Source organism: Poecilia reticulata, chromosome 9 (assembly GCF_904066995.2).
Source record: "Poecilia reticulata chromosome 9, P_reticulata-male-v2, whole genome shotgun sequence".
In the NCBI taxonomy this organism is placed as follows: Eukaryota; Metazoa; Chordata; class Actinopteri; order Cyprinodontiformes; family Poeciliidae; genus Poecilia; species Poecilia reticulata.
The window spans coordinates 59636-73319 of NC_088838.1; the positions used below are offsets into that span (position 1 = coordinate 59636).

General features: G+C 39.7%; 2 long non-coding RNA genes across 2 annotated transcripts; both read left to right on the forward strand.

Annotated features, from left to right (window-relative positions):
* The first annotated feature begins 4487 nt into the window (after nucleotides 1-4487).
* Nucleotides 4488-5178, forward strand: LOC145552968 (uncharacterized). Its single transcript, XR_014089116.1, has 2 exons — nucleotides 4488-4848; nucleotides 4932-5178. It is a non-coding gene; the product is annotated as an uncharacterized LOC145552968 (long non-coding RNA).
* Nucleotides 5179-5954: 776 nt separating this feature from the next.
* LOC108165936 (uncharacterized) lies at nucleotides 5955-10029 on the forward strand. Its single transcript, XR_014089115.1, has 2 exons — nucleotides 5955-8118; nucleotides 8206-10029. It is a non-coding gene; the product is annotated as an uncharacterized LOC108165936 (long non-coding RNA).
* Nucleotides 10030-13684: the final 3655 nt, after the last annotated feature.

Below are 13684 nucleotides of genomic sequence, written 5' to 3' on the forward strand. Positions count from 1 at the left end.
ACTGGTCGATGGCCAAGCTGTCGTTCCTCACAGACAGTTTGGTACACAGACTCCAAATCATCAAAATCAGTTTCTTGGGGCGCAATTTCAAGCCTATCACTTGCCCCCTCCACATGTAGGCCAACTAGTTTCCCAGCTGCTGGGCAGCTGATTCAGGCCCTCTCACTTTGTTAGATACGGCCCTGGGGCACCGAGCCCGTGTGTGATCAGCAGCATAGCAGATAAAGCACAGCTGATTGGCTCTACAGTGGTAATAGGTAGAGTGTTCAGTGTCACCACAGATCACACAGGGCATGACTTTGTGTGTTTGGTTTCGATAAGGTCTGACATCATCTTTAGCAGGTGGCTTTGCTTGTCGGGGCTGACCCTCCATAACTTTCTCCAACAGAGCTATCACATGATCAGGACAATCAGCAGGCGCTGGTGCATTAAGTCCAGTAGATGGCACTGAGGCAGAGGTCGGTGATGGTGTGGTACATTTACTGCTGCATGTCACCTGTGGCACATGAGGACCCACTTCCTGTCGCTGAAAACTTAAAGCACTGGATGCACTCAGCTGAGGGCCACACTTCTGATCTTTGCTATGCTCCAGTAACTTTTCGTGTACATCAGCAGGTGTCCACTGCTGCAACGGCTTGCATTTGAAAATAAGAGACAGTTCTGAGTCTGGGCAGTGACGGATGAACATTGCAGTCAGTTCTTTTGTCAGATATGCGAAAGACTTATTCTGTCTTTTGAGACAGTCCTCTGTCAGTTCCCTGGCTCTGTTCAGCCGGAGCCAGTAGTCAAAAGGTGTCTCACCTTAGGTAGGTAATGTTGCATAAAAATCAGCCAGAGGCATACTTGAACAGGCAGTGTCACTAAAGTGCTGTTTGAGGATCTCAAAAATAGGCTCTGGACCTTCCTTAAGACATAAGGATGGCTTACTACGAATGCCCACCCTGACTATCTCTCTTGCCCTCCCTGCCAGTTTACTAAGCACTTCATCAGCTTGTTCAGCCACCTGTACTCCTCTTTTCTTCAAATAGGTCATTATCATTTCCTCCCAATCCTGAACACTGCATGTGTCACAACCATCCCCTCTAAAACACACAGGTTCTTTAACATCAGATTTCACAATCACATTCAAAGTGAAGGTTCTGAGAGCACATTACTGGCAGACCCAAGTACACTGTTTCCCAGACCACAGCCCAAGCAAGACTCGATACAAGATGCAATGCTTTCTCCAATAGAAACACCAATTTGCGTTGCTATCTCTGCATACAGGCTCTCCTTAGGTTTGGTGTCTGATTTAGAATGATGGGAGTCATCACAGTCACCATCAACAGGTTTTTCATTTAACTCAGCAAAGATGGGCCGAGGTGAGGATGAGACTGGGGCTGCCAGCAAACCTGTTCTACCCCTGCCAAATGACTGCAGTGGGGTGAAACTAACTGTCCCCCTTCCTCTCCCAAAACCAGGAAAGTCCGTCATGATTCAGTTCTGCTTCGTCCTTTTTTTTTTTTCAACCAGATGCACAGAATCCCACCTCAGAGTTCAAATAGAAAACAGCAAATGGCGGAAAGGAGGGAAATTCTACGGGTTTCCCAAAGTCAATGTTGCGACTCCAACCGTTGTCCAGGAAATAGACGGCACCGCTGCAGATACAGGATTGCTGAAGCTCGGGTCACGGCACCAATGTAACCGGGTTCTGCTTCACTCCACTGTACCAGGCCGGCCAAGTAACCCCTCGACTCTGCGTTGTGTAGTTTTTTTAATGAAGACAAGGAGTTTCTGGGTGATCTGCTGTTTATTTCCTGAATGAGAACATATCGGGGATCGAATCAGTGCAACGGCTCAGCTTCAATCTGCTGATTGAAGCTGAGCCGTGTGCTCACTACAACAGAGCGAGCGTTATGTTAGCTTTTTAACTTACACATTAAGTGTTTTATCATTGAATTAAAAGTACAAAAATGTGTGCCAAGCACGTATCAAGTAAATATCAATTACACACTATTTATCTTAAGTCAATAAAAATTATGTTTTATCTGTTGCTAACATTTTCCTACTCGGTGTGCTGAATAATGCAACTCACCTCTCGCGCAGCTTTCACAGACTGGTACTGAGTACAGGAGCCAGCAGTATATAACCAGCCACACAGAGAGGGGGCGCTATTTGCCCATTGCACTGATACATAAAGCAAGTGGAATTCTACAACCTAAACACTGTTACATCTGCAGCTCATGTGACCAAACGAGCCGAGGGGATGAAAAGTTAAAACACTCAACCAATGTTGAGTGTTTTAACTTTTCATCCCCTCGGCTCGTTTGGTTGTGTACAAGACAATTCTTGTACACAACCTCTGGTTGATTAACCCCAAGATCACTAGGTCTTCTTAAAAGACGGTCTCTGAGAACAGTTTTTAAAAATATAGTCAGTGTTCTCTGCAAAGTTGAGCTGACTGTCCAGGAATGATCCAAAGTATTTAAGATTTGCCAGAGTTTCAATAGGTTGGCCCTCGAGTGAAACTGGAACCACATTAGGTCTTATTTAGGTCATTTAATTAGCTCTACCTCCTTACAAAAATGAAAAATTAATAATAAATAATAAGGACTTTGTGGTATTTTCATTTAGTAATGTAATTATATTAGTTATGTTACCACTCCCACACCACTAGAGGCACCCAAAAACATGCAACTAAGGAGCAGATTTAGAAGTACGCAGAAAGCTACAGAATTGGTTAACTGTGAGCTGCGCTGAAGTAAATAAAAGAGAGAAGTTCAAATACAGAGTGGAACTCTTTCCTAACTGTGAAGATATATCACAGATTTCAAAAGAAAATAAAAACGGGAGACAGTGGATATTATAGGAAATAGCGCCCCCTTCACTTCCGGAGTGCAATGGCCCCATTTCCAAATAAAGCATGAGACTGCCAGTGGTCCGTCATCGCCCTTTTCTGTTTGCTGCAGCGAGATCCTTCTCGAAACGAGCAGGGACAGTGTACACGACAGACCCAAATTTTAGAAATGAGACCATTTCCTTCTCCGGAAATGAAGAGGGCGTTATTTTTTATATTTTCAGCGGTCTCACGATTTTATTTTCTTTTGAAATATGTGATAAATTCACCTTAAGGAGTCCAGCTCTCAGCATGTTTGAAGTTTTCTCTTTTATTTACTTCAGCACAGCTCACAGTTCTTAACAAATAGCGTAAGTACTTCCGTTTAAATTTTTGCCACATAGATTGGTTCCGGGTCCTGCTTGCTCCTATTGTTTTTAACCATAACTGCAAGAGCTGTACCATGAACAAGACGCAAAAGTTAAAATATCTGCGAGCTACTGGTACAACTGAGTTTTGTTGTGTGCAGTTGTGTCCAGTAATTAGCCGGTACCATCCAGTGCTTAGTTTTTTCCCCCATTTTTCTGCTGATATCAAAGTGACAGCAGACTGTAGCCAAGACTTAGCCACTACAGCTAACACCCGGTTTGTAGCTGCCTGCTATTTCAAAGCTTGAGGATATTGAAGATGCAGCGTCAGAAATGGGAAGACGGAGGTTAAAAGGGAGCTGCTCGTTCTTTGTTCAGTGGAATAATTTGGCTAAGGTCCTTGGGTCTTTAGCCCCAGTGGCGCAAAAAGTGGGTATGCAGGGTATGCAATGCATAGGGGCGCAGCACCAGAGGGGGCGCCAAAACCCCACCTGCACAAGGGGGGGGGGAGCGAGTGAGCGTCGCTCCTTCACCCTGACGTTCCTTCCCTCGGGGGGTCCGATCTATGTTTTCGCATCCACCTGAATAATGTGTAGTTGTGCCACTGTATAAAATACATTTAGCATGCAGTCGGAGCGCCCCTCTGGTACCAAGCAGGTCATTTAAGAACAGCCGAGAGCAGCAACGCTTCAGCCTGTCAGTCAGATTAAAGCCAAAACCTTCACTTTTTTGGAAAAGTCAACATTGCTGGAGAAAATGTTTAGTGTTTTCCTCTTTTCTCTGGTCTCTTTCACAGAAAGAAGTTAGATACACCGACATGAGTATAATTACAGCAATTCTGGGGAATAACAACAACAAAAAATTATAAAATAAACACCATATAGGTGTCACCGATCCACATGAAAAATCCGCAGAAAAAGTGGTACAAATGGTAAAGAATCACGTATTTCACGAATCCCAAAAATATGACATGTACCTTTGCTGTTTGTTTCATAATGATAATTCACGTTAGAGTGAATTTCTCCACTTGGCTGCTATAATCTGTTCTTCCGTTACAGACGTAATTTCTCTTTTTTTGCTTTTTTTCCCTCTGAGATTCTGCTTAGAAAATGAGGTTATGAAGTTACATTCTCCTGCTGCTTTTTGTTTTTAAAATGGTAAATTTAGGTTTGCCTCGACTTTTATAAACTAATGCCTCTTATATGCATCATTTTTTGTATTACTGTTGTTGCAGATATTAGGCGAACATTGTGCTTTGCCTGCTAGTAGTTTAAATTAATTTCAGCTGCACACTTTCAAGAGTATTCAGATTTTAACATGCATTTTCTAAGTAGTAAGTATTTTAGTTCACTTACTCAGTTACTTAGTGATGTTACACCTCTGAAATATTTTTTGCAGTTTTTTTAATTGTGATACAGGAATTGTTTCATTTAAACATTTAATTTCCTGTGATATTGTCAATTTATTTTCAAGCAAAACTCTCAAAAAGAGGTTAGGGTTTATTAGTTTTTGATTATGTTGTGCAGCTAAATATGAATATTTATTAGGTTTCCTTTTGTTTTTAATTTTTCAGGCTTGCATCGTAACGCCTCGTGATGTTTCTGAGCCATGATCGCTGTGCTGATTACCTTTCCAATGGATCCAAGCACCTGGACCAGCTGACCGGTACGGCGTCCATCAGTACACGGTCTGCCGGATCATCACAACGTGGACTAACTTTTTATTTACTTGGTTAAACTATGATCTAGAACCCAGAGCACCAGATATGCAAAAATCTGCCTGCAGACGTTGTTGGCTACCCTGACCCTGCAGTCATCCTGGACGGGGCTGAGCCGGACTTCCTCTCCTCCAGAGTGACGAGTTTTCATCACCAGTAAAGGCAAAACAAGTCTGATGTCTGATTAGCTGCCAGGAAGTATATGATATATATTCACTGTTCATTTTGTTATCCTGTTTGTACCTACAATACAATTTAATCTCATTTGTAATTCTCTACATTTCACAAACTTTTTCCCCTTTTCTCAGTGTTTACGTTATATCAAGTATTTGCATGTAGATCAGGAATTCAAGTGAGATGTTAAAATGCAACCAGCAAAGAAATGTAATAAGTTGTTAGTCATATAATTTAATATGCTGAATAAGGCTGGATGATACAAGATTTTTTTTCATACCAGATTTGATTTTTATCGATTCCTCTCGTCCTCAATTTCTATAATAAAATCACAGAAAATACTTTCAAAAAATGCCTTTATTTCAATCATCTGTTCTGTGAGTTGTATAAGCGATTATTATGGCCAGGTTACAAGACATTTTAATTACAAGAATGCAGTCATCATTACAGCAGAATAAAGATGCAATTTTATAACATGTCTTAAAATTACAAGAAGTCGTTTTAATGAGAAATAAAGATTCAGATTGATCTGATGTAACCGGCTCAGTCCATGTGGTTCTGACATTTGTCAGTAATCAAGAGGATGTACATTTCCAGCTCAACTGACCAGGTAAGCATTAAGGTAAAAAATAAAAAATAGAGCAAATATACAAAATGGAGCTATGGATAGAAATATTTTATATAGTAAAAAAAAGCAAAAAAGTTGGGTGTGCTGTGGTGGCGCAGGGGTTAAACACAACCCATGAACCCATGTATGGAGGCCTAAGTCCTCAACTGGGTTGTTGCAGGTTTTATTCCCAGCCTGGCGACATTTGGTGCATGTCTTTCCTCATCTCTCATTACCAACTTTCCTGACAAATATAGGAAACTAGAGCCAATAAAAACCTTTGTAAAAAAAGTTAATAGAAGGAGAAAAGTTGTTGGCAACATTAGCTCAGCCAATCTCTCCCTCCAGGAAGCCACCAAACAGAACTCCTGTCCAACTCCAACTATAATAAAGATTAAAAAAAGAAAGAAAACAGAAAGTTAAAATAACAAATAATGCCAATTTGATCATTCAGATCTAATGCATCCCAGATGCAAAAATCCTTCTGAAATCATTGACATTTTACAAATCAATTGGAAGGTTTCACAAATGTTTTATTTATTCTGCTATTATCCAATCCATCCATTTCCTTTACACCCTTGTCCCTTAGTGGGGTCGGGAGAGGCGCTGGTGCTTATCTCCAAATAACGTTCCGGGCGAGAGGCGGGGTCACCCTGGACAGGTTGCCAGTCTGTCGCAGGGCAACATAGAGACAGACAGGACAAACAACTCCACACACACACACACACACGCACTTAGGGACAATTTAGACAGACCAATTAACCAGTTAACAGTCATGTTTTTGGACTGTGGGAGGAAACAGGAGTACCCAGAAAACCCACACATGCACAGGGAGAACATGGAGACTCCATGTATTATCAGGGCTGTGCAGAGACCACTAAAGGGGCAGGTGCTCAACAAAAAAGGGGCACATCAAACCGCATTCTAGGACAGAATATTAACAAAGCCTCTCAGCTTTCAGAGATATACAATCAAAGCTAAGGAGAATCTCCATATAGAGCATACAACTATGGATGTAAGATAATTTATTAGTAATTTCTTTCTGCAGGTCTATTTTGTTATAGGAAAGTTTTGCAATATTCAAACCCACAATTTAGCAAGATATGTAAATCAGAGCTGGACCACCAGACATATTTTGTCTTTACAGAATTACACTATTAAAAATTTAACAAGGGCACAATGCAACCTTTTAGTGACTGTAATCTATAAAAACGAGCTTCCTGTTTGCTACACTTGCAGTGGAGATGAAGATGGTCCATTCAGGAAAGCAGAGCTGCATCAAACTTTATTGTGGAACTGCAGAAAAAAAAAGAAGCAAAAATTGAATTGTTAATGCATGTCACCATGAGAAAAGCCTACTGAGTTTTGCTTAAAAAACTTTTAAAAAAATTTAAATCACACATTTGTCTCACGAAGTGAATTTTTTTTTGGAAAACAAACTTATTTGTGCATGTCAGAAATCTTTTCTTGCTATTCTAAGCTTTTGTTTGACTCAAAGTTTTGCTTGTGATTCTCACATGACGTCGTGAGCAGGGCCTAAAATCACAACAAAAGATTTCTGATGTGTGCAAATAAAAGTTATGTTTGGCAAATAACTTTTTAAGTTCACTAGACAAAAATTAGTTATTTAATTAAAAAAATTTTTTTAAACGAAACAATTTGTTTTTAGAAAAGAAATCATTACAATTCCAAAAGTTTTGATTACAATTTGATTTTACTTAACTGAGGTTAGGTTTTTTTTTCCCATTGAATAATTGTGTCATGGCCAGAGTTCTGTTTTTTTTGTTTTGTTTGTTTTTTCTCATGTGGTTTGCCTGCTGCTTCCTTCCCCTGGTGGATACCAGGTGACACCTGGTGGATCGGTGGACTGAGCCCCTGGAGTGATGCGCGGCCAACCCCGTAGGCACACCTGTGGCTAATCGGGAGCTGGCTGCTGTGGCGTACTTAGGGAGCGGCTGGCCGACACTTCAGTGCTTGAGTGTTTGCCTTCCATGGTAAACGTTTCTCCTCGATGGTTTAGAAACCACCTCTGAGTGTTTCCTTGTTGCTCTACTGCCTCTGAGTAATTCCTCGTCGTGTTCTCCTCGTCAGGTGTTTCCCCGTGTCTGTCTGGATCGCCCGTGAATGCTGTCGCCCCTGGATCTTCCCGTGTGTTTCCTCCACGACGCCATAGGAACTACCTATCGGTCGCCAAGCCCGTGCACTCCCCCATCCCGGTCCTACCCCAGCGGACTCTCCTCAGGACGCCTCAGGTTGAACCCGTAGGTAGCCTTGGCCCTGGGTACTAGGATAGTCCGGGACCTCCGCCAGCGGCTCTATCCATCCGCAGCCATAACTTACCTGTCCGCCCTCCAACGCTCGCCGCCGTCTCGATCCTCCGGAACCTGGAACCCACGCCTTTGCAGCAGGTCTGCGATCCCACTCACCATCCCTGAACGTACGCTCGAGCTCTTTCTCTCCCCCTGTATTGAGGACCCCCTCGTGCATTGAACCCATCACTCACCTCCCTGTCCTCTCTTTACAGTTTGACGCCCTGGTTCCCCTCCCGGCTTCCCGATCGTCATCCCTTCCCTCATTTTTCTGTTTAATAAAATGATTTAACTGATTATTGTTCTCCTGAGAGTGTTCTTGCATGTGGGTCAGAAAACTGGAACCTGACATGACAAAAAGTCTGGATTGAGTTTTTTCCCCTTCATTAATGTCACTTTTATTACATACAATTATATCTATCATGGTAATTCAGGGTGAGTTATTTTTAATTCTAAATGAATATCCTTGTTGGACTTTTGTTATTCTCCTTCAAGATACGTTTACCTAACGCCTGAATAAATGCAACGTACATAACGCAGCAAAGCAAATTAGAAGATTGGACATATATTAATTATGGAGATGATCGGTTTTCAGTGGTGGGAAGTAACGAAGTACAAGTACTTCCTTCGTTACTGCACTTAAGTACAATTTTTGTGTATCTGTACTTAAGTAGATTTAATAATGGATACTTTCTACTTTTACTCCACTACATTTTACAGTAAGTATCTGTACTTTCTACTTCACTACATTTCTACAAAAGTGTCGCGTTACTCGTTACATCCAAGTCGCGTTGCTCTTTTTGTCCGTTAAAATGTGAAGTTCAGGGACTTAAGATGGGAACATTCAGGAACCATCCAATTCTTCTGGACGGATCTTTACTGATTAAATTTATTTCAGCTCTAAGAATTTAATATCTAGGTCAGTGGTTCTTAACCTTTTTTGAGGTACCGAACCCACCAGTTTCATATGCGCATTCACTGAACCCTTCTGTAGTGACAAATGTTTTTTTTCCCCCAAATTCAAGACATAGTATAAGTACTTCATTACTAGTTGGGTCACTAAACTAGTGACCCAAGTAGTTTAGACTTAGATATGTGATTCTATGTCTTTTTAAAAGGTAGAGTCTCTGAGAACAGTTCTTCGAAATATAGTCAGTGTTTTCAGCAAAGTTGAGCTGACTGTCCAGGAATGACCCAAGGTATTTAAAATTTGCCAGTTTCAACAGGTTGACCATCGAGAGAAACTGGAACCACTTTAAGATCTTTTAATTAGCTCTACATGCTTAAGAGAATGAAAAATGTATAATAAATAATAAAGACTTTGCGGAATTCTGATTTAGTAATGTAATTATATTAGCTGTGTTACCACCCCCATGCCACTAGAGGCAGTAGCAACCCCGAAAAGTTGCTACTAAGGAGCAGATTTAGAAGAACACCGAAAGCTACAGAATTTGGTAAAAACTGAGCTTTGCTGAAGTAAATAAAGACACAAGTTCAAATCCATGCCGAGAGTGGAGCTCCTTCAATCAGGGCTCCTCCGCAGCTCTGATTGGCTAAGCAATGTTACGTGATCCTCTGATTGGCTCAGCAATGTAACGTGATCCTCTGCAGCAAGTGGTGGCAAAGCAGGGTGCGTCATCACGACTTTACACAAGTGTTCGATCGAACCCAGGTTAAGAACCACTGATCTAAGTGTTTTATTGGAATGTGGATTTTTCAGATCAATTTGAGAAGCAATTTTGATAGGTAAAACTTAATTTTTTTGTGTCACGTAGCTGGTCTTGGGTGCTGGTCTTGACTTGGTCTTGGGTAGGTGGTCTTGACTACAACTCTGCTACGTGGCTCATCGGTTGCATGTCCTCCCCAACTCCCCTTCTTTCCATTCCCTTTATGTTGGATTTCTTTCAAAATAAAAGCCACTAGTGGCAAAAAGTGAAGTTCATGTTATGTTAGGACAGGAGACCAGATGTTTCCATCCCTGAAATTATGATGCATAGAATCACATATCTAAGTCTAAACTATGTTAGAGTGTAAGCACATCATGCTTTATCTGTGGCATTGTTCATTAAAATGGCACATTTCTAATGTATTAAAATTAAATATAATCGGTTCATTTAATGGTATTGTATTAGGGATTAGGTATTATTCAGCAAGTACTTTTACTTTTAATACTTAAGTATTTTTAAAAGCCAGTACTTTTTTACTTTTACTTAAGTACAAACGTTAATGTGGTAGTTTTACTTGAGTACATTTTTGTCTTTGTATTTGTACTTTTACTTATGTACATTTTTTGAGTACTTTCTCCACCACTGTCGGTTTTGGACGGGCGATATGCCTTGTACACAGGTTAGAAGCTTTTAGTTATCCAACTATGCTAGCAAAATTGTTAGCTAGCAGCTAGCTAATAGCACAACAACAGTCTGTATAAAAATACTGAATCGATAAGATCAGTTTCTCCTCCCGCTCAGTAGTTCTTCAGAGAAAGGCAGACGCAGAGGCCTGTCAGTGTCTGTTGCATTTCATTACCTCTCTGCTTAAACCGCGACTCTGAGCTGAAGCAGAAACAATACGTTCAACGTTTTCCGTCATCTGACAAGTAGCAAGTCTACTCCACTTTATTCACCAAAAACTTTTTTTTATTCACCAAAAACTGTTCTGTAATCTGGAATGTTCGCTACGTTGAGCTTGTTAAGGAAGAATTTTTATATTACTGGTAAATTTAGCAAAACTCTGGCTCTGATTCTTCCTTTTGATCCCGGGTTCTCTCGCATGGCCACGTGTGGGGACAGAAACACAACAATGCGTGTTGACGTCACAGAATTACAGAATTTAATCCAATCAGAAGAAAATATAAGATAGTACAGGAAACTGAAGAAACACAGATACAAACATTTTTACCTGAGACAAGAAGACAGAGACATATCAAGGACGTCCTTGGAGAAAGAGCTGGTGCAGAAGTAAAATAAATCAGCTTTTTTCTAAATTGTTTCCCTTGTGCACAAACTTTTATACCTGTAGGTGTGTTTTCCTCTTTAATGTATTCAAATAAGGCGTATCTCTACTTGACCAATTGGAAGACATCTCTGGCCCTTTTAAATTTAGAAAAAGTCCCGCAGTTTGTTCACAAGATCAAACACCTTTTGTTAAATAAGGTGGAAGCAGACTCTCTGAATTCATGGTGGTTTATGTCTTTCACAGATCAGTGTGAAAAGCTAGAACTTCCTACTGATTGTTTCCCAACAGACAAAGAGCAGATCAGAGATCTTGGCAAACAATCTGCTTTAACTACAGTAAAATATAGATCTATAGGTCAGAATATGTTATAAATTTTAAAACTATAATTATGGTATTTCAATCAAGTCATGATAAATTCTAAAACTAACTTATTTTAAATTTTCTTAACACTATCCGGCTCTACAGCCATCTGGGCCAAGAGAAACAGATGCAGGAACCTCACAGGTAGCTGTGAAATTCTGGTTTCTCTTCTGCTCTGCCAGGAACAAACCTTTAATACTGTATTTTAATTCAATGAAAAGTTCTCCAGAAACCCAATTTGTTCTTCTGCACTCAGCATCTCCAAAGTTTGGTCCTGATATCAAACCAAAAGCAGGAATTATAAACAAATAAGAATTAAGACATTCATTCACCATAAACCTAAGTATTTTCTAATACTAAACAAAACATTTTCATGTGATTCTAATATAGTCAGAAATAATACAATTTCAAATACATTCATCATTAACTAAATTAATTCTAAAACAAGATAATAGAATTTTCAGTCAAAACATGTTATTAATAACTAAGAAAAATGTCTTACAAATTAAATGTTAGTGATTTAAAACATTTTATGTTATATTCAGTTTTTTTCACCATGTCTGTCAAGTTCTTCTTTTAAACTGTGTAACTTCCCCACTTGAAAAGGGAATGGATGACCCCACGCAGACTCTTAATGACAGGGATTTACTCGAAGGATCAAACAGTTTGTCTTGCTTTTACTTCCATTTATTTCAGTGTATAGACATGTTCACCGTTGATCCAGAGGATTCAGGTAAAAACCTTTAAACAAACCCAAAAAATAATAATTACTAATCTGTGTAAATTAATTTCACTCAATTACAAAAGAAATGGCAAATTATATAGGTAAATACCAAGCAACAAAGTAATCAAAATTAAATACACAAGTAACTAAACTTATGTTAACTTTAAACTTAACTTTAAAGTGCATTTCAAGTTTATTTATTTTTACATTTCATACATTTCTTAACATACAAACATAACTTCTCAACATTAATAATAAATATTTATTATAAATTTAGCTTTAAATTATTTTTTGAAGTTGATGATAAATTAATTAACAGTTGAACTTGGTACCAAATCCATCTCATCAACACAACAAACAACTTAATCATAAAAGTCCATCAATCAATGAACGGCAAGTGTCACCGCCGCAATCCACCACTTCAGTTCGCTGTCACTAATGATCCGATCGGCCAAACTGGGATGTAGACACTTTTGCGGTCCGATTTCATATCAACACAGTTTATTTCTTACCGGCTGCCTCTCTGCTCATCAAAAGATCATCCAGTTGGACACAGGTTGGATAGGATCTGTGATTCAAAAGTCCGCAAACTCCTGTCTTCTGTTTGGCGGCTCTCATTTGCATTTTCTTTGTTTTTTCTTGTCCGTCCCTCTTTTAGGTCCGTGTGGAAGCACATGGCTTTTTTTTTGTTTTTTTTTTCCATCATTTTTTTTTCTTTTCTGATTTGACTTCACAATGTCAGATGTTAGTTTGGAAGACTTCTCATCCTGGTTACGTGAACCGACCAAAGTTCCCTTTCTCACAGTAATTCAAGTGATTCTGTCCTCCACCTTCCTACATATGTTAATTTATGACCTCCTGTCTTTAATGATAAGACTCCAGGGGTCTGAGCCGAAGCTCTTGCAGATCCTCTATTCTCCTTTGTACTTTAAATGCTTAACCCAGCAATAGTTCTTCGGGTTTTAAATCACTATCACAAACCTGTTCAAACTTAAGAAATTCGTTCTAAAAGGTTTAAACTGTGTTAAACACTAAAAATAGTCATTTTGTCCTCAACAAGCTCCAGTTAGCCGCCTTATCTCACTGCACGAGAGGCAACTGCGTCATGCGTCACGGGCAAAAGGTCAAAGTGACCGGAGGGCTTATTATGTTGTACAAAAAATAAATAAATAATAATAATTTTAGTACATGTTATGTGTCAGAAGAGGGTTCAGAAAATAATAATACGAAAAAAAAAAAGACCTTAAGGGCACTTGGGGGCAAGGACCAAAAGGGGCTCTGCACGTGCCTGCCAAAATAGGAGAAGCAGCATTCAGTTTCTATGCACCACAAATTTGGAACAAACTTCCAGAAAACTGTAAAACAGCTGAAACACTGGGTGGCTTTAAATCTCAACTTAAAACCCACTTGTTTAGAGTTGCTTATGGCTAAATTAGGGTTAGAGTATGGGTTTTGATGTCTTCCATGTGTTTATGTTTTGATCTTTTTATCTTTACTTTTTATCTATTTATTAATTTCTTTTTATTCCTCTTTCTAATGATGTAAAAGTGGCGAGTGACTGCGGGTCATTGCGCGCACAGAAAAACCCTGTAAATTCTAGACTCTAACACAGTGGTCCCCAAACTACGGCCAGCGGGCCGGATCCAGCCCGCCTC